Source organism: Larus michahellis, chromosome W, assembly GCF_964199755.1.
Source record: "Larus michahellis chromosome W, bLarMic1.1, whole genome shotgun sequence".
NCBI classification, from domain to species: Eukaryota; Metazoa; Chordata; class Aves; order Charadriiformes; family Laridae; genus Larus; species Larus michahellis.
Window position 1 is genome coordinate 22,118,707 of NC_133929.1, and position 27,110 is coordinate 22,145,816.

The following is a 27,110-nucleotide window of genomic DNA, read 5'->3' on the forward strand; positions in this document are numbered from 1 at the left end:
AACTTCCCTAGTGGTCTGACAAAGTGGACTTACATAATTTAACATGCATGTGTATGAGTACAGGCCTTGAAGATCTAGAGTACAGTTTGGCTAATGTGTTTGTCAACTTGATTAGAATACAGCCATTTTAAATTTAGTTTTAAATGTTACTTAGTCTTCTATTTATGCATATCCTTTGCAGCCAAACACTACAGACTTCGCTTACTCTTCTTAGTAAGACTAAAACCTAGGATTTTGTATATTTGACAGAATGAGCTATTTTATATATTGTCACTTTGCTGTACTTAGAATCATAGAATTGCCTAGGTTGGAAGGGACCTTTCAGATCATCAAGTCCAACCATCAACCTAACAATGACAAAAAACATCACTAAACCATATCACTAAGCACTATGTTACCTACCTTTTAAGTACCTCCAGGGATGGTGACTCAACCACTTCCCTGGGCATCCTGTTCCAATGCTTTGATAACCCTTTCAGTGTAAAACTTTTTCCTAATATCTAATCTAAACCTTCCCTGGTGCAACTCAAGGCCATTTCCTCTCATCCTATCGCCTGTTACTTGGGAGAAGAGACCAACACCCACCTCTCTACAACCTCCTTTCAGGTAGTTGTAGAGAGCAATAAGGTCTCCCCTCAGCCTCCTTTTCTCCAGGCTAAACAACCCCATCTCCCTCAACTGCTCCTCATAAGACTTGTTCTCCAGACCCCTCACCAGCTTTGTAGCCCTTCTCTGGACACGCTCCAGCACCTCAATGTCTTTCTTGTAGGGAGGGGCCCAAAACTGGACACAGTACTCGAGGTGGGGCCTCACCAGTGCCAAGTACAGGGGGACAATCACTTCCCTAGTCCTACTCATCACACTGTTCCTGATACAGGCCAGGATGCTGTTGGCCACCTGGGCACACTGCTGGCTCATATTCAGACACAAGTTGACCAACACCCACAGGTCCTTTTCTGCCAGGCAGCTCTCCAGCCACTCTTCCCCAAGCTTGTAACGCTGCATGGGGTTGTTGTCACCCAAGTGCAGGAATTGGCCTCGGCCCATCGATCCAGCCTGTCCGGATCCCTTTGCAAAGCCACCCTACCCTCAAGCAGATAAACACTTCCACCTAACTTGGTGTCATCTGCAAACTTACTGAAGGTGCACTCAGTCCCCTCATCCAGATCATTGATAAAGATATTAAAGAGAACTAGCCCCAATACCAAGCCCCCTGGGGAACACCACTTGTGACAGGTTGCCAACTGACTTTATCTCCATTGACCACCACTCTCTGAGCCCAGCCCTCCAGACAGTTTTTTACCCAGCGAAGAGCACTCCCTTCCAAGCCAAAGGCTTTACTAAAGTCTAGGTAGACAACATTCACAGCCTTTCCCTCATCCACCAAGTGGGTCACATCATCATAGAAGGAGATCAGGTGTGTCAAGCAGGACCTGCCTTTCATGAACCCATGCTGACTGGGCCTGATTGTCCTTCATGTGCCACATAATGGCACTCAGGATGATCTCTTCCATAACCTTCCCAGGCACCGAGGTCAGACTGACAGGCCTGTAGTTCCCCAGATCCTCCTTCTGGCTCTTCTTGTGGGTGAGAGTCATATTTGCTAGACACCAGTCAACTGGGACCTCCCCGGTTTGCCAGGACTGCTGATAAATGATGGAAAGTGGCTCAGTGAGCACTTCCACCAGCTCCCTCAGTACCCTCGGGTGGATCCCATCTGGCCCCATAGACTTGTGTATGTCTAGGTGCTGGAGCAGGTCCCTTACCATCTCCCTTTGGATTATGGGGGCTTCATTTTGCTCCCCACCCCATCTTCTAGCTCAGGGGTCTGGGTTCTCAGGGAACAGCTGGTCCTACTACTAAACACTGAGGCAAAGAAGGCATTAAGTACCTCAGTCTTCTCCTCATCCTTTGTCACTATGTTACTGCCCCCATCTAATAAAGGATGGAGATTCTACTTAGTCCTCCTTTTATTCCTAATGTATTTATAGAAACTTTTTTTATTGTTCTTAACATCCAAAGCCAGGTTAAGTTCTAGTTGGGCTTTGTCCTTTCTAATTTCCTCCCTACATCATAGCCTTACAACATCTTTGTAGTCTTCCTGAGTGGCCTGCCCCTTCTTCCAAAGGGCATAAACTGTCCTTTTTTCTCTGAGTTGCAACCATATCTCTCTATTCAGCCAGGCCACTTTTTCCCCAACGAATCGTCTTTTGGCACATGGGGACAGCCTGCTCCTGTGCCTTTAAGACTACCTTCTTGAAAAACATCCACCCTTCCTGGACTCCTTTGCCTTTCAGGACTGCCTCCCAAGGGACTCTGTCAAGCAGGTTCCTGAAAAGACCAAAGTCCACCCTCCAGAAGTCCAAGGTGGCAGTTCTGCTGACCCCCCCCTCCTTGCTTCTCTAAGAATTGAAAACTCTATCATTTCATGATCACTATGCCCAAGACAGCCTCCACCTGTCACAATTCCCACAAGTCCTTATCTGTTTACAAACAACAGGTCCAGCAGGGTACCTTCCCTAGTCAGCTCCCTCACCATCTGTTGTCAGGAAGTTATCCCCAACACACTCCAGGAACCTCCCAGACTGTTCCCTCACAGCTGTATTGTGTTCCCAGCTGATATCTGGTAGGTTGAAGTCTCCCATGAGGACAAGGGCTAGTGATCTTGAGATTTCTCACAGCTGCTTGTAGAATATTTCATCTGCCTCTTCACCCTGGTTGGGCAGTCTATAACAGACTCCCACCATGATATCTGCCTTGTTGGCCCTCCCCCTGATTCTTACCCATAAACACTCAACCCTATTGTCACCATCATTAAGTTCTTGACATTCATAACATTCCCTAACATACAGAGCCACCCCATGTAGCAGTGTGCTCTCCCCTCCACCCCCTGCTCCTGCTCAAGCCATAACCATCAGTGGGAGTTGTTATGAGTTGCACCTGGACTTTGGGAGATGGCTGGCAACACAGTCAGAACACTGTCTGGAGTGGGGACCTAGGTATCTTGTTCCCATGGGAATATGACTATAGGTCAATTATCTTACTCCATAAATAGTGGACAGCCCAAGAGCCCTTTGAGCTCTCCTGCGTGGCAGCGGGCTGCACAACAGGATCTCCCCTTGAGTGGGGACGCTCGCTTAAGGTTCTTCTCCTCGAGGTTGAGAGATTCCTTGCTGCAACAGATTCTCGGTAAGTGACTAATAGCATGCTAAACTTTGAAATCTTAGCTAAGTGATATAAAGGATTGATTGTGCATATATAATCCTTTAGACATAAACTGTTGACCAAGTCTGGGACTAGGATTGGATCCAGCCGCACCTAGACTCCTCTCTGAGAAGGAGTTTAGAAAGCAAGGGGGTCCTTTCTGAGCCTTGTGACTCAATGGGAGGGTCTCCCTGACAGCTTGTCTGACCCTGGCCTCTATGCAGTAAATAATCAAGCGTACCCTGGCATCGAATCTTGTAAAACACTGTCGCATTCACTACTAACTTTGTTAAATCACTGCTTTATGTTAATAAATATTTCACTTCTTCTCTCTTATGAGTGAAGTTAATCACTCCACCCACAACACCCCACCTCCTCTCCTTCCTTGCCTGTCCCTTCTGAAGAGTTTGTAGTCATCTAATGGAGCACTCCAGTCACGCAAGTCATCCCACCACGTTTCTGTGATGGCAACTACATCATAGTTTTCCTGCTGCACAATGGCTTCCAGCTCCTCCTGTTTGTCGCCCATGCTGTGTGCATCCTTAACTCCTACCTGTACGTTCCCAGGCACAGCCATAGTTTCTAACCCATCAATGACACTTGCGTCTCTGCTGCTGCATGAATCTCCATCCCCTGCCTTCACTGAGTCAGCAGACCGAGGGACCTCACTAGCATCCCGTCCCACAGACATTATAGAATCATAGAATCATTTAGGTTGGAAAAGACCCTTGGGATCATCGAGTCCAACCATCAACTCCACTCTACAAAGTTCTCCCCTACACCATATCCCTTAACATCACATCCAAATGAGTCTTAAACACATCCAGGGATGGTGACTCCACCACCTCCCTGGGCAGCCTATTCCAGTGTCTAACCACTCTTTCTGTGAAGAACTTTTTCCTAATGTCCAGCCTAAACCTACCCTGCTGCAGCTTGAAGCCATTCCCTCTTGTTCTATCGCTAATTACCTATGAGAAGAGACCAGCGCCAACCTCTCTACAATGGCCTTTCAAGTAGTTGTAGAGAGTGATGAGGTCTCCCCTCAGCCTCCTCTTCCTCAAACTAAACAGTCCCAGCTCCTTCAATCGCTCCTCATAAGATTTATTCTCCAGGCCCTTCACCAGCTTCGTTGCCCTCCTCTGCACTCGCTCCAGCACCTCGAGATCTCTCTCGTATTGAGGTGCCCAGAACTGGACACAATACTCAAGGTGTGGCCTCACCAGTACTGAGTACAGGGGGACAATCACCTCCCTCCTTCTGCTGGTCACACTATTTCTAATACAAGCCAGGATGCCATTGGCTTTCTTGGCCACCTGGGCACACTGCTGGCTCATGTTCAGCTGCTTGTCAATTAGAACCCCCAGGTCCTTTTCTGCTGGGCAGCTCTCCAGCCACACTTCCCCAGGCCTGTAGCGATGCATGGGGTTGTTGTGGCCCAAGTGCAGGACCTGGCACTTGGCCTTGTTGAAGCTCATACTGTTAGCATTGGCCCATTGGTCCAATCTATCCAAGTCTCTCTGTAGAGCCTCCCTATCCTCATGCAGATCAACACTCCCGCTTAAACTTGCTGATGATACACTCTATGTCCTTATCAAGGTCATCAATAAAGATGTTAAACAGAAATGGTCCCAACACCGAGCCCTGAGGGACACCACTTGTGACCGGCCGCCAGCTGGATTTAACTCCATTGACCACCACTCTTTGGGACCGCCCATCCAGCCAGTGCTTGATCCAGCAGATCGTATGCTCATCCAGGCCATGAGCAGCCAGTTTTTCCATGAGAATTCTATGGGGAACAGTGTCAAATGCTTTTCGAAAGTCTAGGTAGACAGTGTCCACAGCCTTTCCCTCATCCAATAATCGGGTCATCTTGTCATAGAAGGAGATCAGGTTCGTCAGGCAGGACCTGCCTTTCCTAAACCCATGCTGACTAGGCCTGATCCCCTGCTTGTCCATTATATGAGTTGTAATGGCACTCAAGATGATCTGCTCCATGACCTTCCCTGCTACCGAGGTCAGACTGACAGGCCTATAGTTTCCCGGATCCTCCTTTCTGCCTTTTTTGTAGATGGGCGCTACATTTGCTACCCTCCAGTCCATTGGGACCTCCCCAGTTAGCCATGACTTCAGGTAGATCATGGAAAGTGGCTTGGCGAGCCCGTCTGCCAACTCTTTCAGCACTCTTGGATGTAACCCATCCGGTCCCATAGACTTGTGCGCATCCAAGCGGTGTAGCAGGTCACTGATCACTTCCTCTTTCCTTGTGATGACCTCATTCTGCTTCCCCTCCCTGTCTCCCAGCTCATGAGGCTGGGTGCCCAGGGAACAGTTAGTTCTGAGGCAAAGTAGGCATTGAGCACCTCAGCCTTTTCCTCATTCTTTGTGACTATGTTTCCCTCTGCATCCAGTAAGGGAGGGAGATTTTCCCTAATCCTCCTTTTGTTGTTAATGAATTTATAGAAACATTTTTTGTTATCCTTAACAGCTGTAGCTAGGTTGAGCTCTAGCTGCGCTTTGGCTCTCCTAATTTTCTCCCTGCATAGCTTCACTACATCTTTATAGTCTTCATGAGAGACCTGACCCCTCTTCCAGAGGTCATAGACTCTCCTTTTGTTCTTGAGGTCCAGCCAAAGGCCCCTATTTAGCCAGGCCGGTCTCCTTCCCCGCCTACTTGTTTTTCGGCACACAGGGACAGCCTCCTCCTGTGCCTTTAAGACTTCTCTCTTGAAGTATGTCCAGCCTTCCTGGACTCCTATATCTTTCAGGGCAGCCTCCCAAGGGACTTTGTCCAGCAGCCTTCTGAACAGGTCAAAATTTGCCCTCCGGAAGTCCAAGGTGGCAGTTTTACTAACCCCTCTCCTTGTTTCTCCAAGAATCAAAAACTCAGTCATCTCATGATCACTGTGCCCTAGATGGCCACCAACCTTTACTTCCCCCACAAGTTCTTCCCTGTTCACAAGAAGCAGGTCCAGGAGGGCACCTTCCCTCATCAGCTCACTTACCAGCTGTGTGAGGAAGTTATCCTCCACACATTCCAGGAACCTCCTGGATTGTTCCCTCTCTGCTGTGTTGTATTCCCAGCAGATATCCAGGAGGTTAAAGTCCCCCACAAGAACAACGGCAAGTGACTGCGAGATTTCCCCCAGCTGCTTATAGAAAGCTTCGTCCGACTCACTGCTTTGGTTGGGAGGTCTATAGCAGATTCCCACAGCGATATCAGCTTTATCGGCCCTTAACCTAATCCAAACACTCTCCACCCCATCATCACTATACTTGATTTCCGAGCTCTCATAGCATTCTCTAATATACAGGGCCACTCCTCCGCCTCTCCTTTCCTGTCTGTCCCCCCTGAAGAGCTTGTAGCCATTGATTGTGGCACTCCAGTCATGTGAGGCATCCCACCACATTTCTGTGATAGCCACTATGTCATAGTTTTCCTGGTGCATCATGGCTTCAAGCTCCCCCTGTTTGTTGCACATACTGTGTGCATTGGTATAGATGCACTTCAGATGTGCCAATGACTCCAGCACCTTTTTGTGAGTGTGGGCTCCATTTCCCACCAGACCCCTCTCAGGTGCTTCCATGATTTCTAAACATCTATCCCTTCTCTCAAATGAAGTGGCAGAGTGAGAGTCCTCACTAGTCCACCATCCTTCAAGCCCTGGCATGCCTCCCTTGGGTTTATTCCTGACAGGCCCAGTTATCTCCCCTTCCCCCCTCATATCTAGTTTAAAGCCCTGTCAATGAGCCTTGCTAACTCCTGCCCCAAAATTCTTTTCCCCTTCTGGGACAGGTGCGTCCCACCTGCCACCAGCAGGTCCAGTGACTCATATAGCAGCCTGTGATCAAAAAACCCAAAGCCCTGCCAATAACACCAGTCCCAGAGCCATGAGTTGACCTGTTGCCTCTTCCTGTTAATTTCCTCATTCATGATTGCCACTGAAGGGATAGAGGAGAACACAACTTGTGTTCCTGATCCCTTAAGCCACCACCCCAAGGCTCTACAGTCTCTTTTAATTGATTTTGGGCTCCTCCTACCCACTTCATCACTACCCACCTGAAATACTAAGAGGGGGTAATAGTCAGAGGGGTTTACTAGGGCAGGAAGTTTGTCCAACACATCCCTGACCCATGCCCCAGGGAGGCTGCAGACTTCCCTGTGAAGTGGGTCAGGATGGCACATTGGCCCCTCCGCCCCCCCTCAATAGAGAGTCACCCACAACAATGACCCATCTGCTTTTCCTTTTGGAACCAGTTGTGATGCTGGGTCCATGGCGACTTGGTCTTTCTAACATTTCTGGCCTGGGTGTATCATCCTCCTCTCCAACAGCCAGTTCCTCCTGCAGGACTCCATACCTGTTCTGCAAGGGTAACTGGGAAGGTGGGAGGGGATTCGCCTGCTTCCCCGAGCAGGGACCTGTTTCCATTCCCCCTCTTCTCTGCGATCCCCTCCTATTGCCTGGTGATGAGAGGGGAGGGGGTCCTCTGACTTGTGTGGGGCCCCACCCTGTTCCCTTTCTCTCAGGGAGTGGGTCCACCAGTCACTCTCCCTCTCACATTCTCTGATACTCCTCAACCTTTCCACTTCCTTCAGCTCAGCCACCAGAATGAGCAGATCATTTACCTGTTCACATCTGACACAGGTGTTGTCTCTGCTGCCCTCCATTGCAAGTGCCAGGCTCTGGCACTCTCTGCAGCCAGAGGCCTGGACGCCCACATGTTTGCGTGGGGCCTCTGTCTGGGTGCCCACAGCTTTTTTAACAGCAGCCTTCAACCGGGTAGCAACCATGGCTGGATCTCTACACACAAGCAAGACCTTGTGACTCGACAGTCAGTTGAGGTCAGCACTGATTGCTCTGTGGCCAGGGACTAGTCCCTGCCCCCCCAGAGGCTTCTTATAACCTGGTGGCTTGATCAACCGGGGGAGGTGCTGTCTCCGCTCCCAGGCTCACTCAGCAGCCCGCCCACCAGCTGACAGCCCTCAGCACAGGCAGAGGGCTTTTGCCGGCTTCCAAAAGCCCCACATTGGCACACCACCCCCAGGCTTACCTCTAAAGAGACTGGTTTCACCCCCTTCCCCTTTTAAATCTAGTTTAAAGCCCGTTCAATGAGCCCTGCCAACTCCTGTGCCAAGATCCTTTTTCCCATTTGAGACAGGTGTACCCCATTCATCTGCAGCAGACCTGGTGTCATGTAAACCAGCCCGTGATGACCAAAGTCCTGCTACTGACACCAGGCTCAGAGCTAGGTATTGATCTGCTGGCTCTTCTTGTTGCTTCCCTCATTCTTCCCTGTGACTGGAATGACAAAGGAGAACACTACTTGCTCTCCTGACCCCTTAACCAGGCTTCCCAAGGCCCAGAAGTCTCTCTTGATTGCCCTTGAGTTTCTTGTTATCAATTCATCACTGCCTGTCTGAAAAATTAGTAGCGGGTAGTAATCTGAAGGACTTACCAGGGAGGTAAGTTTTCTTTTTATATCTTTAACCCAGGCCCCAGGGAGGCAGCAGACTTCCCTGAGAAGTGGGCCCAGTCTGCATATTGGGCCTTTCGCTCCCTTCAGGAGGGAGTCACCTATGACAATGACCCGTCTTTTTTTCTTTACTGAAGATGTTTTGATGCTGGGTGTAGTTTGACTTAACCTTGGCGACACCCCCGTGGACATTGAATCGTCTTCCTTGTCATGATTGGGTTCCCCTTGCAGAGCCTCATACCTATTTTTTAGGGGTACCTGGGAAGGTGGGGGAGTTACTGGGGAGACACACCTGCTTCGTCGGGCAGAAACATGTTCCCATAGCCCCCTGTCCTCTAACTTACCTTGTTCAGCCAGGCAGAGAGAGGACAGGGAGTCCTCTGTTTAGGATTTCAAGGACTTGAAACCTTTTGTGGAAGACATGGTAAAATACGACAGTATTTTCTGAGAGGCTGTCAGGTTCAGAATCCCATTGTTTCCCCATGTTAAGTACCTGTGTGAGTCTTACAGGGGCCTGAGAAGAGGATTGGGGCAGAGTGTCACTCTGTGGGAATGGCTACCCCAAGTCAGACTGAAGGTTCATCTAGCCCCCATTTACTGTTTCTAGGAGCTTTACTCCTCATCAGCACCCCTCTGGTGTTGCTGCAGAATGCATGTTAGTGTGTGCACTCTGGTGGGAGTCTTTAGAAGCCTGATAAGTCTGGTGTGTTTTAAGTTTTAAAACTTTTAGACTGACGTTTCATTAGCAACATGCTTCATGCTAATGTTTAGTTGTTAAAAACATTGTCAAACAGTATCACTACATACTTACAGCAGTCAGTCCTTAACAGTCATACCATATGTTCACTGCAAGTGTACAGCACTACAGAGCTGATGCACTGTCTTAGCACTAGTGGGTAACCTTCCACCACCACCCCCCTCCCCCCTAGGCCAGGATCTTGTTCTTCTGGAAGATGGCTGAGTTTCTAGACAGTTTCTAACTTTTAGCTTCTACCGTGACTACCTGCTTCAGGATATTTCCTAAGCCACAGCAAGTGCCTTATGTTGCTTGGCTTTTTTTCTTATCTTTTTTTTTTCCCTATCTTTTTTTTTCCTTTGTTTTATCAGCTGCTGCTTTTCTTAAAGCAAAAGCAGTCTTTTTGTAGCTTTTGAGATTGTACTTCTTCAGTGACCAGTAATTTACTATCGGTTTATTGTTCTGTGGCCTCTATTTTCAACCGGTGCCCACGTTTTCAAGGCCTTTACTATTTCCCACGCTTCAGCAGTCCATTGTAACAAGATAACAGTTATCTAGCTCCAGTTTATTCAGCATGTTCTCATAACAAGTTGGTAATGAGCCTAACAGGCCATCCTGGGGCTTTGCACAGTTAGCATAAGGCATAGTCAGTGTAAGACCTGTGGCCTGTTACTAGCTGTGACAATACTACTTTTACTGGACCACTGAGTACAAAAATGCTTCTACAGTTATACTGTATTACTTTGTTTTGAATTTGAGCATAAGCAATCTAGTACTATGGTTTGCTTAGGCTCTGCTTTGGCCACACTAACCATCCACATCTCTAGGCAGCTTGTCGAGGGGGATCCTGTCAGTGGCGTGGCCTGTGTAGAACTGCATATAGTATTCAAAATGCAGGTTAAACACAAATATATTCAGTGGTATAGTTCTATCATATGTTGTGTTCTTGTTCTGTTCCTAGAAATTTCTAACATTTGATAACTGCTGTGTGCATTGTGAACAGGTGAACGATCTGCTCAGCCTGGTGGCAGAGCTGCAAGAGGAAGTCGAAATGTTAAGGAGCATTAGGGAGGCTGAACAAGAAATAGACTGGTGGAGCCAGGCTCTGCCGTCCTTGAAACAGAAACAGGAGGCACCTATCAGAAAGTAACCAGGATCAAGGGGCCCCTGTATCCTGCCCCTGTCAGGCAGAAGCCTAAATGAAAAGAGTGAATGGAGGCAAGTTCATGGTCGGGGCAGCAGGCGAACTCCCTCCTTGCCCACCTCACCTCCCCGGTACCTCTGAACAACAGATATGAGGTTCTGGTTGAGGAAGGCCAGTCAAATGAGGATGTGGATGATGGGCAATCTACACCAGAGACATCTCCACAGTCAGAAAGGCACACTGCCTGTATTACGACCACATCCACAAGGAAGAAAAGAAGGGTTATAGTCGTTGGTGACTCCCTCCTGAGGGGAACAGAGGGCCAAATGGTTTTAAACTAGAGCAGGGTAGGTTTAGATGAGACATTAGGAAGAAGTTCTTTACCATGAGGGTGGTGAGACACTGGAACAGGCTGCCCAGAGAGTTGTTGGATGCCCCATCCCTGGAGACATTCATGGCCAGGCTTGATGAGGCTCTGAGCCATCTGATCTAGTTGAAGATGTCCCTGCTTAGTGCAGGGGGGTTGGACTAGATGACCTTTAAAGGTCCCTTCCAACCCAACACATTTTATGATTCTATATACTGCTTAAACTGCTACTGAATATAGAGTATGTTTTCATGGGACTGTCAATCATAACATTAAGATCTCATTCCTAGTTGGTGGTAGTGTCATGGTTTTGGCAAAATTGGCCAATGGCCAGCGACAGATGCTCCCCCCCATTCTCTTGTACACAGAGAGGAGGAGGAGAGATAAAGAGATTTACAAATTTAGAAGGAACTAAACTACTTTAATGAAATATTAATAATAAAAAGGAAAATAATGAAATAGATACAGTATATACAAAACCGTATTAAGCTCCCAGGATGATGTCACCGGCAGGCACTGGGGAAGTCCCAGGCTGGACTCAGTGACAGGTGGGAACTGGATTCCACAGATGGAGTCAGGAATGCTTGGATCAGGATCAAAGGCAGATGAACAGACAGGGTCCTCCTTGGACATCGGCCCTTGAAGAAAGAGGGCTGACCCTTTGATCCCTCAGCTTTTATACTGAGCATGGGGCAGATGGGATGGAATACCCCTGTTGGTCAATTTTGGGTCACCTGTCCTGTCCGCTCCTCCCTGCAGGTGGGACCCCTCTACGCTTTTCCCTTTCCGACCCTCCAATGGGGCAAATAATGAAGGTAGCTGACCTTGGTTGTTATAGCAATAAGTATAAGCAAGAGCCTCTCTGCGTACCATTCCTTGGCACTAATTGTAAACATTGGTCTTATCACTCTGAGAACAACCCGTTTTAGACACAACATGCTGTTAATTTCAGAGAGTTAGAAGAGGCCTAGCTAAGAAGTAAAATTACTGAACAGAAAGTTGCTTCTGTTTTACCTCAAACCAGGACAGGTAGTCAGCTCAGAGCCCATCCTTTTATATGTAAATTTAGGATTGTCTTTTCCCATTTATATCGTGTTATATTTATCTCCACTGAAATTTTATCTGCAGCCTTATTGTCCACTCGATTTATTTTTTTTTAGGGTCCTTTTGCAATTCTTTATGTTAAATTTTCATCTTTAGTGCCCCAAATACCTTCAGCAGACATTCTCACTAATACACTAGTGCTGTCATATTTCATTTTTATTGGACTCCGGGCTTTTCCAGTGCTGGGCCGAAGTATGATCCTGGCTGAAACATATTTGATTAAAGGTCAGTCAAATGAGGCAAAGCTGATTAAATTGAAATAAAACAAATGATGAGCAGTGTGAATAATCTTTAGTTGCTTTTTTTTTTTCACACCTTATTTGAGAGGGTTTGCACTTCTGTGTTTATCCAGTGCTGTACCTGAAGTCTTCAAATGAAAGCATACTAAGGATGTTTTCTGTGCAGTGATCAGGTATAAGGACAATAAAAAGGAAAATATCTCCTTTTTGGGCAGAACTCTTGCAGATGACTAGAAAAAGCATTCTCTAGCTTGACAGAATTCTTCTAGTTTCAGGATATGATTAGTGCATTTTCTAAACTATCTAACTATATCTCCTCTTTGGGCATAGCTTTAATCTGGGGTTTGAGGCAGATGCCACTGTTTGTTTGGAGTAAATTGTTAAGAATCATCAGCTTCATTTTTGTAGAAGGGGTAGCACAAGGGCATATGGTGTGAAAATATTCTTTGTTTTGAACAAAAGTGCTATTTGAAGCAGCAGTCTGTACTTGAATATCACTGCAGTAAGATGAGGCTATTCTTTTGAGACTTTCCAAATGTTGTATTGGAAAAGTCTAAAATCTTTATCATATTTTAAATTCTTCTTCAGAAATATGCTCTATCCACATCCGCAGCATCCTTACGCTCTTCTCAAAAGAACAGTAACTGTCAAACTGGAAATCAGTATGGAAAATCAAATAAAAAATTCTGTTCTGTAAATATCTTCAAAACAAACAAGAATAGAGAATAAGAATTAACATGGTTGCACTGAAGGTAAACACAGAGAACCAACCAAACCAAAAGACCAAAGAAAGAGAGATGGAGTCTCTTTGTTTTACACAAATTGATCTTCCGAATACACCTGTGAATACACAGCATTGGTCTGTTTCCTCATACCTAGAAGAATGGAATGCCTTTGTCATTGGCATTAGTGCGCTATAACTTACATACTGTTAAGAATGTAATGAAGACACATGAGAATAACAATCAATACATCAATAGGAGCTGATGTTTTAATAGACCCTGAAACACATGTAACAGTTTCTCATTTGCCTACAGCTTTGCCATTCAGCTGCAGAGCCCCATATTTATACAGGTAATTTAAACTGTTGACTACTTAATTGTTAACATATGTTTTGCAATTCTGAACCTCAACCTCTAGCAAAATAACTGAATTCTAGCTATAAGAAATTTACTATCGTATTCTTTATTAGGAACTTCTTGAAACATGAAATGTGTGAAACCAACATTCTGTATCCTACTGTAATGGATAAATAGTAATTAGTCCAGTGAAGAATAAATTATATTTTCTAACATGGCTGTATAAAAATGTAAATGAAAAAGAGAATACTGAAAAAGAACACAGGGGTTTTTGTTTGTTTTTGAGAAAATACTTCTGACATATATTCTGTCAGCACCACTAAAAACAATTAAGAAAAACCCTCACAGGTTTGAGAAAATAAATTTGTTAACTAATGTGGATAACTAAGGAATCAGAGGACACTGAAAATATGCAGCCTTTTTTCCTTTGAATAAACATACATGCATCTGTTCTTAGTACAGAAACATATTTCCATTTAGGGTACAAAAATTATTATAAGCAATAAGGAAAAAAAAACAACACACCTTGGAACTTAAAGCTTTTATTGTATTTTATGCAGGTGGAGTTTCTGTAACTTCTTTCTACAGAAGAATCAAGATACTAAAAAGTATTCATGCCCTCAGCTAATTCGAATTGTATGGTTCCAGGGTGTTTTTATAGGTATGAATGAGATCATGCTTTTCATCTTTGGAAGACTTCATTTGTATTGAAATTAGGGACAAGTAAGACATTTCATCTTTTCTCACCCCTTGAGAAATTGTACACAATCTTCATATAAGATTCTGTTAATTTCTGCTGTTCGTTCATTGAGCTTCAAATTTTCTAGTACAGTATATTTCCAGGTCTGAAATTGATTGTTTCAGGCATACCCAATGTGAAATCATATTTAAGGCATTTAAATAAGATCTGATTTCTTGGAGGCTTACTGGACAGTTGGAGCTCCCACAGACTTCACTAACAATTATGGTGTTTGGTTTCTTTCCAAATTACATCACTTCCTTTGATGCTGAAGATTCCATGCTTTAAAAATGTCTGTCTTGGTGACCTACATAATTTGCATGTTGCAGGCAGCTAAACTGTGGATTTTCCTGGCAAATCACCTTATCCATATGTTGTTTTCAAAAACTGTTGTTTTAAATTGCACTTTCAATTCTATTATACAAACTTTGAAAATGCTACAGTTGCTATCAGCATCTAAAAGTCTTTGATAAAAACATAATCAGTCTTTAAAGCTTTAATCTTTCTGTTCAGTATTTTTTCCACTTTTTCTCAGTGTAATTCCTAAATTTTCATCTCATCTGAACAAAGTGTTTAGCAGCTTTTCAGTATTATAACTTATTTCTTCAGAAACATGGTGAGTAGCCATACTTACTCTTACAAGTCTGTGATGGTTTAGGCCACATTGGCCAATGACAAGACAACAGGTGCAAAAACTAAATTACTTAAATAAAATATTAATAAAAAATAAAAAAGGAAATAATGAAATAGATACAATATATAAAAAAATATATACAAAACCATATCAAGCTCCCAGGGAGATGTCACCAGCAGGCACTGGGAAAGGTCCAGATGGGACTTGGTGATGAATGGGAACTAGACTCCTGAACACACTGATGGGGATCAAAGGCAGATGAACTGAAAGGGTCCACCTCAGACATCAACCATTGACAAAAGAGAACCATTGAAGAAAAGTCAACCTGACCCCCTTTGATCCCTCAGCTTTTATACTGAGCATGGCACATGGGATGGAATACCCGATTGGTCAGTTTGGGTCACCTGACCTGTCCACTCCTTCCCACAGGTACAACCCCTCCACAGGGTAAACAACCAAGTCAGCTGACCCTGGTTGCCACAGCAACAAGTATAAGCAAGAGCCTCTCTCACTGAACAGAAAGTTGGCTCTGCTCCACCCCAAACCAGGATGAAGTCCCATTAAGACTTAGTCTTAAAGTCCCATTACTGAAGTCCAAACATCTAACCACAGAGTTGCAGAATTGGGTCATTAAATGGGTTTTAGACTCCAAGATATCATATGATCACAAGTAAAAGACCACTGATCCTAGTGAAAAACACACAGCTGCAGTAGAAATTAAGACTTCAGGTTGTTCAGGAAACGTTCAGCCTGACAATTCTCTCTTTGTGTACACTAGGTAGGGCTGGTCCACTAAGAAGAGTGGATTTTCTCTTTAGCATTGCTATATTTTGTGGTTGGTGGAATGGGGATTGAGCAGCTCTTGTGAGATGTTTACCTCAACACAAAAAAGTTCTCCTTAGCTTGTTTAAAAAAAAATACACTCACACCCCACCACCACCACCCACCCAAGCAAACAAAGAGCCTGGTAATGCTAATCTTCTGTGTTAAAAGAAATAATTGGTACACTCTGTTGTTTGTGAAACAGTAGAAAGTTTTTCATGTTGGAGTTGTGTTGAAACTCTGTTTGTACTTAGTGTTTTCTTCAAGTGTACTAACTTGTTTTGCTTGTCTATGGACATGGCATTTTAAATACTTTGTAAAATCTTGTTATTTCTCTTAGATTTATCCATGGTAGGACAAACGTCACAGAAATTTATCCTAGTGATGACTCATTTTTAAGTAAGAGGGAGCATTTTTGGGAAACTACTTTGTATATTATGCAATATAGAAAGGAACAAAAAAGGTATAAAACTATTTTAAAAATTGTTCCGAACTCCTTCAAGTTAGCAGGCTTTCTTAGTTTTAAGACATTTGGCTATGGAGTCTATAGTGAAGTCCCTACATTGGTAATTACTATAATGACTGAATCAAGCAATCAATCATACAAAAAATTAGATTTTTCCTTCTGTTTCAGAATGTATTTTCATAAATTTTAGACACAATAAGAAAAATCTTATGCGTTGTAACACTTATTTCACAAGCTCAAGTAAATACTGCAGTAAGATTCTATAATATCCATTTCTCACTAATTCAGAAGAGTAGTTTACTTTTTAAACTAATATATTGATTAGAGTTTAATCTTTATGTGTAGGAATGCATCTGAGAGAAAATGGCCATGTGAGCCAGCCTCCCTACCAAGAGAGATTAGATTAAGAGCAAAACAGGTGGTAGAAGATGGAATTAGTACATGGGAAAAACGGGAACTGAGAAGGTAGAAAACATGTTGTGCTAATGACTAAGCAATTTACGATGCGAATTCTTGTAACCAATCTGATGTGTGAATGAACTGCATGCACAGCGTGTGGACAGTGTAACTAGCTAATCAGAAATAAGCGAGTCGTGTGTACAGCTACAACACAGGGTATAAAAGATGATGATCTGTGCTTAATAAGCGGCTTCTGTTGATTCACATTGGATCGTCTGGAGTCCAGTTATTTCTCCTCAGATGGTGACCCTGACGTGATACCGATCGGCGCTTGGCTTGAGCAGTGGAACGCGAGGGGCGGAAGACCCAGAAGGAGATCCACCAGCTAGAGGACGGCTCAGCTGGACTGAGACCGGGAGGATTGGGCGGCAATCCGGAATAGAGGAAACAGACGACGTGGCCACGGACACCCAGAGAGAGGTGAGCAGCCGGGGCAGGAGATGGGGCAACAAGTAACAAAAGAAGAAGGGGCTGTATTAAGACTTCTCCTGCATATCCTCTCTAAGAGAGGGGTGAAATACAATGAGCGTATGCTCCGAAGGTTGTTAACCTGGTGCAGAGAGAACGGATTTGCACCAGAGCCCCAGACAGCTTTTAAACCAGAAATATGGGAGGCTGTTGGGAAAAAACTGTGGGAAGTGATAAGTAAAGGAGACAAAGAGGCATCACCGTTGGAGACGACATGGCGGTTGGTGTTATCGACCTTACAAGATATGAAGGCGGAGCGAGCCACGGCAGCCGGGGCTTGTGCAGCATTACAACCCACGGGAGGGGGATCGAACAGGCCAGGTCCGAAGGTCTGGGACGATCCCCTGCTGATCCCCTCTGCTCCACCTGAGGCTGATGGAGGAGGCAGAATGTCAGCAGAGAAGGACAGAGCCGGAGCTGTTTGCTCCTGCCATTGCCCGCCTCGCCCCCTCCCCTCCCCAGTCGTCTCCCTGAGATAGAAGTGCTGTTTTTGTATGTCTGCTGTGTAAGTGTGTGTGGGCGCCAGCTTATACCTGCTGATCAGCATCTGTGCTACTGTTTGCTTTTTGTTGTGTGCAGTGTCGTTAGGTGACTCCACTTGAGCAGGTGTTCTGCCCGGTGTGGTACTGTTCTCGTATGCATCTAGGGCTGACACTCCGTCAAGTGAAGAAGTTTGTATATACACAATGTTTAGACGTAAGGCGAGCACGCCCCAAGTAGATAGACCAGGATGGGCTGTAGAACCGATGGAAGTCCTGAAATATTGGGGGAATTTTCACCAGCCGACACGTTTATGCTCTCGGGAACGGCTCGCCCGTGCAGGGCGTATGGCTGGTTGTTTGTTGTTTGTCTATAAGATCATGGTTGATTGGGAAAAGGAGTTGAGCCAAAATCTATAGGATGCTCTGTAGGAAAATGAGAAACTTAAGGAAAAATGAGAAACTGAGCTCTTGTTGCAAAGGCAGACTTTTATGTCAGTCGTAAGTGATGAAAAAAAAAAGAAAAAAAAAGAAAAAAGAAAAAAAAAGAAAAAAAAAAAGAAAAAAAAAGGGAAACCGAACAGGAACAATTAGATGGGAAATGTGCCATGTTAGCACAAAAGTATGCCATAAGCATTACGGGAAAGCATCAGAAAAAGAGAAATAGGACACCTGATTCAAAGCAGTACCATAGAGATATGTTTTTGGGTTTTTCCTATATGTGTCTATGTTATTGCATGCCTTAGTAGATTGCTCTGTGTTATACCCTGCGAGACTAAAATGAACCCCAGCAGAAGCGGTCTCTTGAGCAAGGGGGTGGAATATGGGAAAGCAACGGAAAATCGGCGAGGAGGATTGTAAATACACTCAAGGGACTCGCACCTGGGTGCTGGAAAACACATATATCACACCAATTGTTATTCAGTCTCGGGTGCTTGCAAGAAAAACATTTGGATGACATAAGCCTGTAATGGACTCACAGACACCTTATCCAGCTGCTTGAGAATCTTGGCCTGTTGTGGAAGAAGATCAAAGCACAGTACCAGCAAGAACAGGGAGTCCGCATGCGCTCTTGCTAACGAGGACTCTTTTGCTGCCAAGGATTCTTGATAACAAGGACTCTCTTGCTGCCAGGGATAAGTTTAACAATGCTACTAGTACCGCTATTTCTGAGTTATTGCTAGATGTAGATAGTATTCGATATGCGATGTTGCAAAACAGAACTGCTACTGATTTTTTGCTTTCAGCTCACAGACATGGTTGTCAAGATTTTAAAGAACTGTATCGTATGAATCTAAGTGACCACTCCAAATCCATCCATGCCCAGTTGCAGGAACTGCACCGACCGAACCAGCAACTTGTGGAGACCACTGGGTGAAATCTCTTTGCTGGATGGACTTGGGGGTGGGGTTGGTTGAAGCAAATTATACTCATTGCCTGTGTGGAAGGAATTTGTCTGTTATGTTTAGTATGCTGTTTGCCGTGTTTAATAAGCATTATACGATTAGTTGTAAATGCCGCTTTGCATCGTACCCTTGCACGAGTTGTAGAATATGTTGCTCTAAAAACTATGTGTGTATCCATGAGAACCTGACCTTCACAGAAGAAGATAACAAGAAGGGATTACAACAATGTAGTCACGTATCAGACAGCTGCTGTTAGCAAAGCTGGATCATGAGTTTGGTGGGACTTGCTGCATGCACTGGCCACGCGTGCAGCGACTCTAGCCTGTACTTCTCCACTCAATCCAGTGCAGGATATAGGGGGGCTGTCTCGGGTCAGAGACGGGGAGAGAGACATGAGCGAGGGGGAGAGAGACATGAGCACACTTTGAAGATACAGGGGATGCCCTGAAGCACTGTGTCTGCCCCCGCCCCCCCCCATAAGTTCTATGTTCATTAACCCCAACAGCTCAGAAGGCATTACTGAAAACTATAAAAACTGATAATGAACCGGCTTATGTGTCCGCTAAAGTACAGGTCTTTTTGTTTTGGTTTTTTTTACAGATATGGGGTATTAAACATGTCACCAGTATTCCTCATTCCCCAACTGGGCAAGCAATTGTGGAGCGTATGCATCATACTTTAAAAACCATGCTTGGTAAACAAAAAAGGGGGAATCCCGTAGGTATGACACCTCAAGAGTGAGTGTATAAAGCAACTCATGTTTTAAATTTTCTAAACGTGTCTTCTTTGTCATCCACAGCAGTAGAGCGACATTTTGTAAGAACTGTTGAATGGCCTGAACAACCGAAGGTGTATTATAAGCACCTTAAGTCGGGGTGCAGGCTAACCACAGATAATACTGCAACAAATAGAAGTTGTGAGCAAGACAATTCTGCAATGATTTGTACTTCTCATCCGTCTGTTTGCTTCGGCTCAAAATGCAAGTATACAAGAATGTAATCAATCTTATTGTGTAAATTTAACGTGAGTAAGGTATAAAACAGCAGTAATATGGATAGGGAATCGGCAAAATGCATTAAAAACACGTCTTTCTCTGTATTGTGATTGGGAGTACAACTCTCGAAGACTTTGTGTTACATCTCTCCCCTGGAATACGTCGCTACATGGCTGGGAAATGGTTAAACACCATCTCCAAGGCGCTTTTGACATGTCATTGCAACAAAATATTCGTCCTTTCCATGATCAGCTAAAAGCTCAAATACTAAAGATTCAAGACTTAATGAACCACAATGTATTTGAAATATTACAAAAGGATTTCTCGTGGGTAAATCCAAAGAAATTGGCTTTCTGGGCTAAATTTAGGAATCTGGGTATTTGTTGCCTTAGCAGGGTTCTTTTTGATTCTGTTTTTAATTGTGTTTAGTATATAACCCGCTAAGAGCGTCACAGCGAGTAGAAGCACAAGTCATGGCGACCTTGTTAATAAATGGTCTGGTGTTAAACAAAAAAGGGGGAGATGTGGCAGATCTACGAGCAGAGGCCTGCGTACGGCCAAAGACACAGTGAGCAGAGCACACAGTAAACACAGAGCCAAGAGAACAGTTCATACCTTTACTCCATCCTGTGACGACCCTATAACATTTTCGAATCTCGGACAAAGAATAGGGCTAAGTATTCTTCCTTCGCTAGGAACAGCAACGGCATTAAATATGTTGAATAAGATAGGGTGTTGGGCAAGTAAACAGATAAACCTTACAACTGAAATCCTATCTAGCTTGCTTACTGATGCTGATAGCATTCGGAATGCTACATTGCAAAATCGAGCGGCTATTGATTTTTTGCTGTTAGCTCAGGGTCATGGATGTGAAGATTTTGAAGGTATGTGTTGTATGAACCTTTCCGACCACTCATCATCCATTCATAAGCAGTTACGGGATCTGAAGGATAACATGTCCAAATTAAAAGTGGTCAAAAATGGTTTCGATGATTGGTTAAACTCATGGGGTATAACGGGATGGTTATCAGACTTACTAAAGCAAGGGCTCATGCTATTGTTGGTTATATTATTATTGATTATGGTAGCCTCGTGTGTTCTCCACAAAGTGACTGACATGATAGAAAATGCCATGCATAAGGTCTGGCTGGCTCAAGAAGAAAAAGGGGGGATTGTAGGAATGCATCTGAGAGAAAATGGCCACGTGAGCCAGCCTCCCTACTGTGAGAGATTAGATTAAGGGCAAAACAGGTGGTAGAAGACGGAATTAGTACATGGGAAAAATGAGAGCTGAGAAGATAGAAAACATGTTGTGCTAATGACTAAGCAATTTACGATGCGAATTCTTGTAACCAATCTGATCTGTGAATGAACTGCATGGACAGTGCGTGGACAGTGTAACTAGCTAATCAGAAATAAGCAAGTGGCATGTACGGCTACAACGCAGGGTATAAAAGATGATGATCTGTGCTTAATAAACGGCTTCTGTTGATTCACATTGGATCGTCTGGAGTCCAGTTATTTCTCCTCATTTATGTACTTGTAAGTGTTTTCTTTTTTACTATATGAAGTTTCTAGAAGTACTAGAGCAGAAATGCTTTTTTGTTTTCAAGTGAGAAGTTTCTTTGCCATGGCTTTTACTCCATTTGTGTTTCTTAACTTCATCCTTTGCTTTTTCACCATTTATTAAATATAATTGCAAATTTAAAAGGTTTATTTTTCTTCTGTCCTTAGATTTGGATTTTTTTATTTTATTTTAAAAGCAGTATTAAGAGTCAGCTTTGTACCCTTCAAATCTAGCCTTTAACTTGTTAGTCAAACTTAGTTATTCAGTAATGAACTATAGTCTTCTCTCTCTCATAAGAGAACTACTTGGTCCATACTGAGTGCATAGAAACTGTGAATGTGTTTCTTCCCACAGAAGTAGGCCTAAAGGATACAACTGCAATTTTTATTTTTCAAGGAGATATTTATCTGTCTTCTGGGACAAATTTAAATGTGATTATAGTTGCTTTCTGGGACGTCAGAAATTTCATATCTTGCAAGCTCTTAAATACTGTTTTCATGCTACAGTACCTATAACTAACTAATTTCCTTTCTGCTCTTTACTGCAGAGAGAAGAAAAAATGTGTTTGGTAAACAGTCTACCTCCTGATGTACCAGGAAATCCATACTCTATATCCTCCATTATTGCTCAGGCAACCAAGTAACTTTGTTTATCTTTGTTATATTAATTCCTCTGACTTTTAAAGGACAGTAGTTAAAATTACACATAATACTTATTATGACATTAATATAAATTCCTTTAATTTTTATACTTAGCACTGAGGATGTCTATAAACTTACAGGACAAAGGTCACAACTGTTTAAAAGACATTATAGTAAGAAAGTATGAAATGCTTAATATTTTGTTGTTTTTTTTTCCTCAGAATGCTTTAGTACTGCTACACGACTAAACTATCATTAACTCATAATTATCATCTCTGCTGCTGGAAAACGGTATGTAACTGAAGACTTATAAATCTTTTTGTGTTATAAAGATGATTATATGGACTATAGGGAATAGGACCTAGTCTAGAGGGAAGAATGGTGAGTGTATCCTATAAACAAAGATCAAAAGGTATATATATTTGAGAACCAAAACCATGCAGTGTTAAGGTATATTTGTGAAGCAGAAAAAAAATTGCATGATAGAGCGAGCTGGTTGTGGTGTGGAAAAACAAGTGAATTGAAAATCTGGAAGAGATACAAACAGCTGTAATGATGTAAGTGACCTTTCCTCAAGTTTTTAATGTATTTGTTTGGTTCTAGGTACCTGAGACAGGTGGACAAGAAATGTTGACAGTTTTGCTGTATGAAAAGGTTATTCACAGCATAGAAGTACTTGTGTACTCAGATCATTAAGTTCATGCTGCTTTTTTGGATGGGATGACCTTGAATATGGTCTGGGATTTCAGCTCTTGCTGTAGTAAGATTCAGGTAATTCATGGGTTAGAAGAATTATTAAAATTCTTCATTAAAAACTAATGACAAACCAAAAGTTTTGATACCTATAAAATGCAAACTGAAGTCTTTTGAGAGATTCATAACTCATAGCAGTTTTCTACTGTGGCTTAATCTTGAGCTGGTATAGTAGCCTAAATGAAAATAGGAACTATCTGCAGATGCCACCATTAATGTATTGGCGGTATTTTAACCAGAAACAAGGAGGAAAAATATTTTAGTGCATAACTCACTCCTAAAGAGATAAATGAAATTTTATCCTTTTAAGAAGCCACTCATATTGGCATATAAGGTAAGAGTGACTGACATCATTTACCTGGACTTGTGCAAAGCATTTGATACCATCCCGCACAACATCCTTATCTCTAAAATGGTGAGACGTGTATTTGATGGGTGGACCACTTGGTGGATAAGGAATTGGCTGGATGGTCACACTCGAAGAATTGTGGTCAACGGCTCTGTTATGGTTTGAGAAAACCCATAACGATTTATTGTCATTTAGACAATTATTCTATCACCCGATGACCCCTCCCCACCCGGAAAGGGGAATCAGGGAAAGCAAGGAAACACGAGGGTTGAAATATAAATAGATTTAATAGGATTAGACTAAATAATTAACAATAATACTAAAGAACCAGTATTAATCCCAACACTAATATAAGATATACAAGAATTATACTCAGCCAGTTATATCAGTAGGAAGCTGTGCACTCCCAGCAGAGGACAGCAAATGTCGGACACTGCGAGCACTATGGCTTCGGGAGGGAGGGAAGGGCTCAAGGGTCCGGCATCGGGGCAAGAAGTTCTCTGGACTGCCACCATCAAGGGAGAGACAACCTACGCAGCAAACTTTCTAATTTATATCGAATATGATGTCCATGGTATGAAATAATCCTGTTGACCAGTCTGAGTCAAATGCCCAAGCCTCGCTCCTCCTCATCCCTACACCTGGCAAGGCTTGAAAACACTGAGACCTTGAATCCCACATAGCATGGCTGGCTATAAAGTAAATATTTTGACAAATTCAGACACTAGAGTCTTCTAAAAGTGCAGTTTTCCCCAGCATTAGAAGAGAAATTAGTCCTGTGTCGCTCAACCCAGGACAGGCTCAATGTCCAGGTAGAGACCAGTAACGAGTGGGGTCCCTCAGGGGTCGGCATTGGGATCAGTGTTATTTAACATCTTTGTTGAGGACATGGACAGTGGGACTGAGTTCACACTCAGCAAGTTTGTGGATGACACCAAGCTGAGTGGTGTGGTTGATACTCTAGAGGGAAGGGATGCCATCCAGAGGGACCTGGACGAGCTTGAGAGGTGGGCCTGTGCGAACCTGATGAAGTTCAGCAAGGCCAAGTGTAAGGTCCTGCATGTGGGTCAGGGCAATCCCAAGCACAAATACAGGCTGGGCGGAGAATGGCTTGAGAGCAGCCCTGAGGAGAAGGACTTGGGGGTATTGGTGAATGAAAAACTGAATATGACCCAGCAATGTGCACTTGCAGCCCAGAAAGCCAACTGCATCCTGGGCTACATCAAAAGCAGCATGGCCAGCAGGGCGAGGGAGGTGATTCTCCCCATCTACTCCACTCTGGTGAGACCCCACCTGGAGTACTGCATCCAGCTCTGGAGCCCCCAACATAAGGACATGGACCTGATCGAGCTGGTCCAGAAGAGAGTCATGAAGATGATCAGAGGGCTGGAGCATCTCTCCTATGAAGACAGGCTGAGCGAGTTGGGGTTGTTCAGCCTGGAGAAGAGAAGGCTCTGGGCAGACCTTATAGCAGCCTTCCAATACCTGAAGGAGGCCTACAGGAGAGATGGGGAGGGACTCTTTATCAGGGAGTGTAATGATAGGATGAGGGGTAATGGTTTTAAACTGAAAGAGGGGAGATTTAGATTAGATATTAGGAAGAAGTTCTTTACTGTGAGGGTGGTGAGACACTGGAACAGGTTGCCCAGGGAGGTTGTGGATGCCCCATCCCTGGGGTTGTTCAAGGCCAGGCTGGATGGGGCTTTGAGCAGCCTGGTCTAGTGGGAGGTGTCCCTGCCCATGGCAGGGGGGTTGGAACTAGATGATCTTGAAGGTCCCTTCCAACTCAAACTATTCTATGATTCTGTGATATCAATCAAAGAAGGGAGAGAGTGTGTGTGTGTGTGTGTGTGTTTTGTTTCAAATTATCTAAAATTGAGCAAACGGATAGCAAAACATTACTTGAAAAAGTAACCTTGTGCATATGGGATTCCATGTACATTTTTAAATCTACTTAATATAGAAGTAAAAAAATTATGTTGAGCTTTGCCAAATGGCACTACAGAGAAAATTATGTGAGAGTGGGATTCAAAGTTGACTGCTGAGTCTTTTGGCTTCCATGTCTTTGCTTATTACCCTAAGGTGACAAGACACAAAAAAGATGTTAAAGTGTCAGTGGATATCTCTATTGTAAACAATATAAATATGATATTCAGTGTGTTGAAAGATATGTTATAACTTCATGATGTGAGCTAGCACAAATCTTTATACTCACTAATGATAAAATTCTATAGGTTTGGAAACATTTCTATACTCTCTTATAAATAATTTATTATTGAATAGCACAAAATGAGTGTTGGGGCTGTGCCAGGTGTTCTCCCCCTCCCCCCCATACACACATTTGTGATAGCAGTCTATACCAAATTCTATCCTTAGCAAAACACAAACTTTTAAGTGTTTAAAGTGGAATGTTCACAGATACTTAATTCTTAAATTAGCAGATGATACTTGCCTCTTTTTTTTCTTCAGACTGCATACTTGCCTCTTTTTTTTCTTCAGACTGCAGCAGAAAATTAATACTTTTAATATATATATTTTTTTCCAAGGTAAATGAAGGTGTAAGCTGGTGTAAGTTAACTACACCTGATGGGGTACAGCAGCTAATCCAAATAAGTCATCCTGGAATCTATGAAAGGTATAAGTAATTTTATATGAAGAAATGGTATTTACTGAAAATATATTTGGTGGGGGGGAACCAAACACGTAATGATAAAAGCTACATCTTGAATCTTTGCCAGATATAGGACTACTACATGCTGTCACTCTATTATAATTGTTACAGTAATATCTTTTAAAAAAATAACTAGAACTGCAACTTGGCACTTAGTGGATAAGAAAAAAAATAATCTTTGCTCTATATAGAGCTGAATAGCACTTGATCCAATTTTTGCTTTATTACAGATATTGACCTCTGCCTGCAGATTGCTTTCTCTAATCTGCTTGCTCTAATTACAGCCTCATTATGGGAATCATCAGAAGCTTACTGTGCTGCTGCGTTTTAGTAAGCAGATATTCACAAACAAAAATTAACATTTATACACTATTAATTACAAATCATATGGCTTTGTTATAATTTTCTATAACTGCATAGATTTAAATATGAAGGAGATTCTAGGGGAAAAAAAGTGGGAATCAAAAAATGGCAAAGAAACCTAGAGAAAAAGCTAGATTTTGAATCATGGCTTTTTCTTTCAGATCCAGGTGTATTGCTTTAATGCCTTAAATTTTTGCTTGAATTACTAGAGTATATTTCTCATCTAAATAACTACATTTTTTTGTGAATTTTCATGTTAACATAGGTACATCAGAAGAGCAATAGAATGGTGCAAACGTTTGCATGAATAGGAGATTCCTGAATATGCTGCATACTCTGTAACTGAAGAAAATTGATATTCATCTTTATCCTAAATAATTGGCTACAAATAATGTTGAAAATAAAGCTCAAAAAGACTATACACTCTGAATTTTATAGACTGCATTTCCTAAAGGTCAAAAATGAAAACTGTAAATCCATTTATTTTGTATGGTTTCATATTTTTCTTATAGCGTTTAAAACATTAGATAAGTTGAGTTCTAGGTGAAGCTTGTTTCATTGCACTTCTGCCTGCCTTATTTAAAAATTGGAATTATGGTGACTTTGCCAAAGTAGGATTAATGTTACAGAGATAGTATTTTGCAAGGTGAAAAGGAGAAACTAGACTAAGAAATGAATTGTTTAACAGAACACCAAGCAGTTCAAAATAGTACTTTGAACTGTTAAATGACATTTGGATCTCTTGCTAAGACTGAAGGTCTACTGACATCATATACGAACATAATTGGGAAATAAAAATGTGTTAATTGAAATCGATTATGCAAGCAATTGTTATTCAAATTATAGATGATGAAATGAAAATTATATCTATATTTATACTTATATATAGCATATATATACTTATAGCAAAGAGACTATTCTTAGCAAAGCCCTGATTTTTGGAAACACGAGTGA

General features: G+C 43.0%; 1 pseudogene; it reads left to right on the top strand.

The window, feature by feature from the left end:
- Window positions 1–12,221: 12,221 nt before the first annotated feature.
- On the top strand, window positions 12,222–26,611 carry LOC141735464 (uncharacterized protein C5orf34-like; annotated as a pseudogene).
- Window positions 26,612–27,110: the final 499 nt, after the last annotated feature.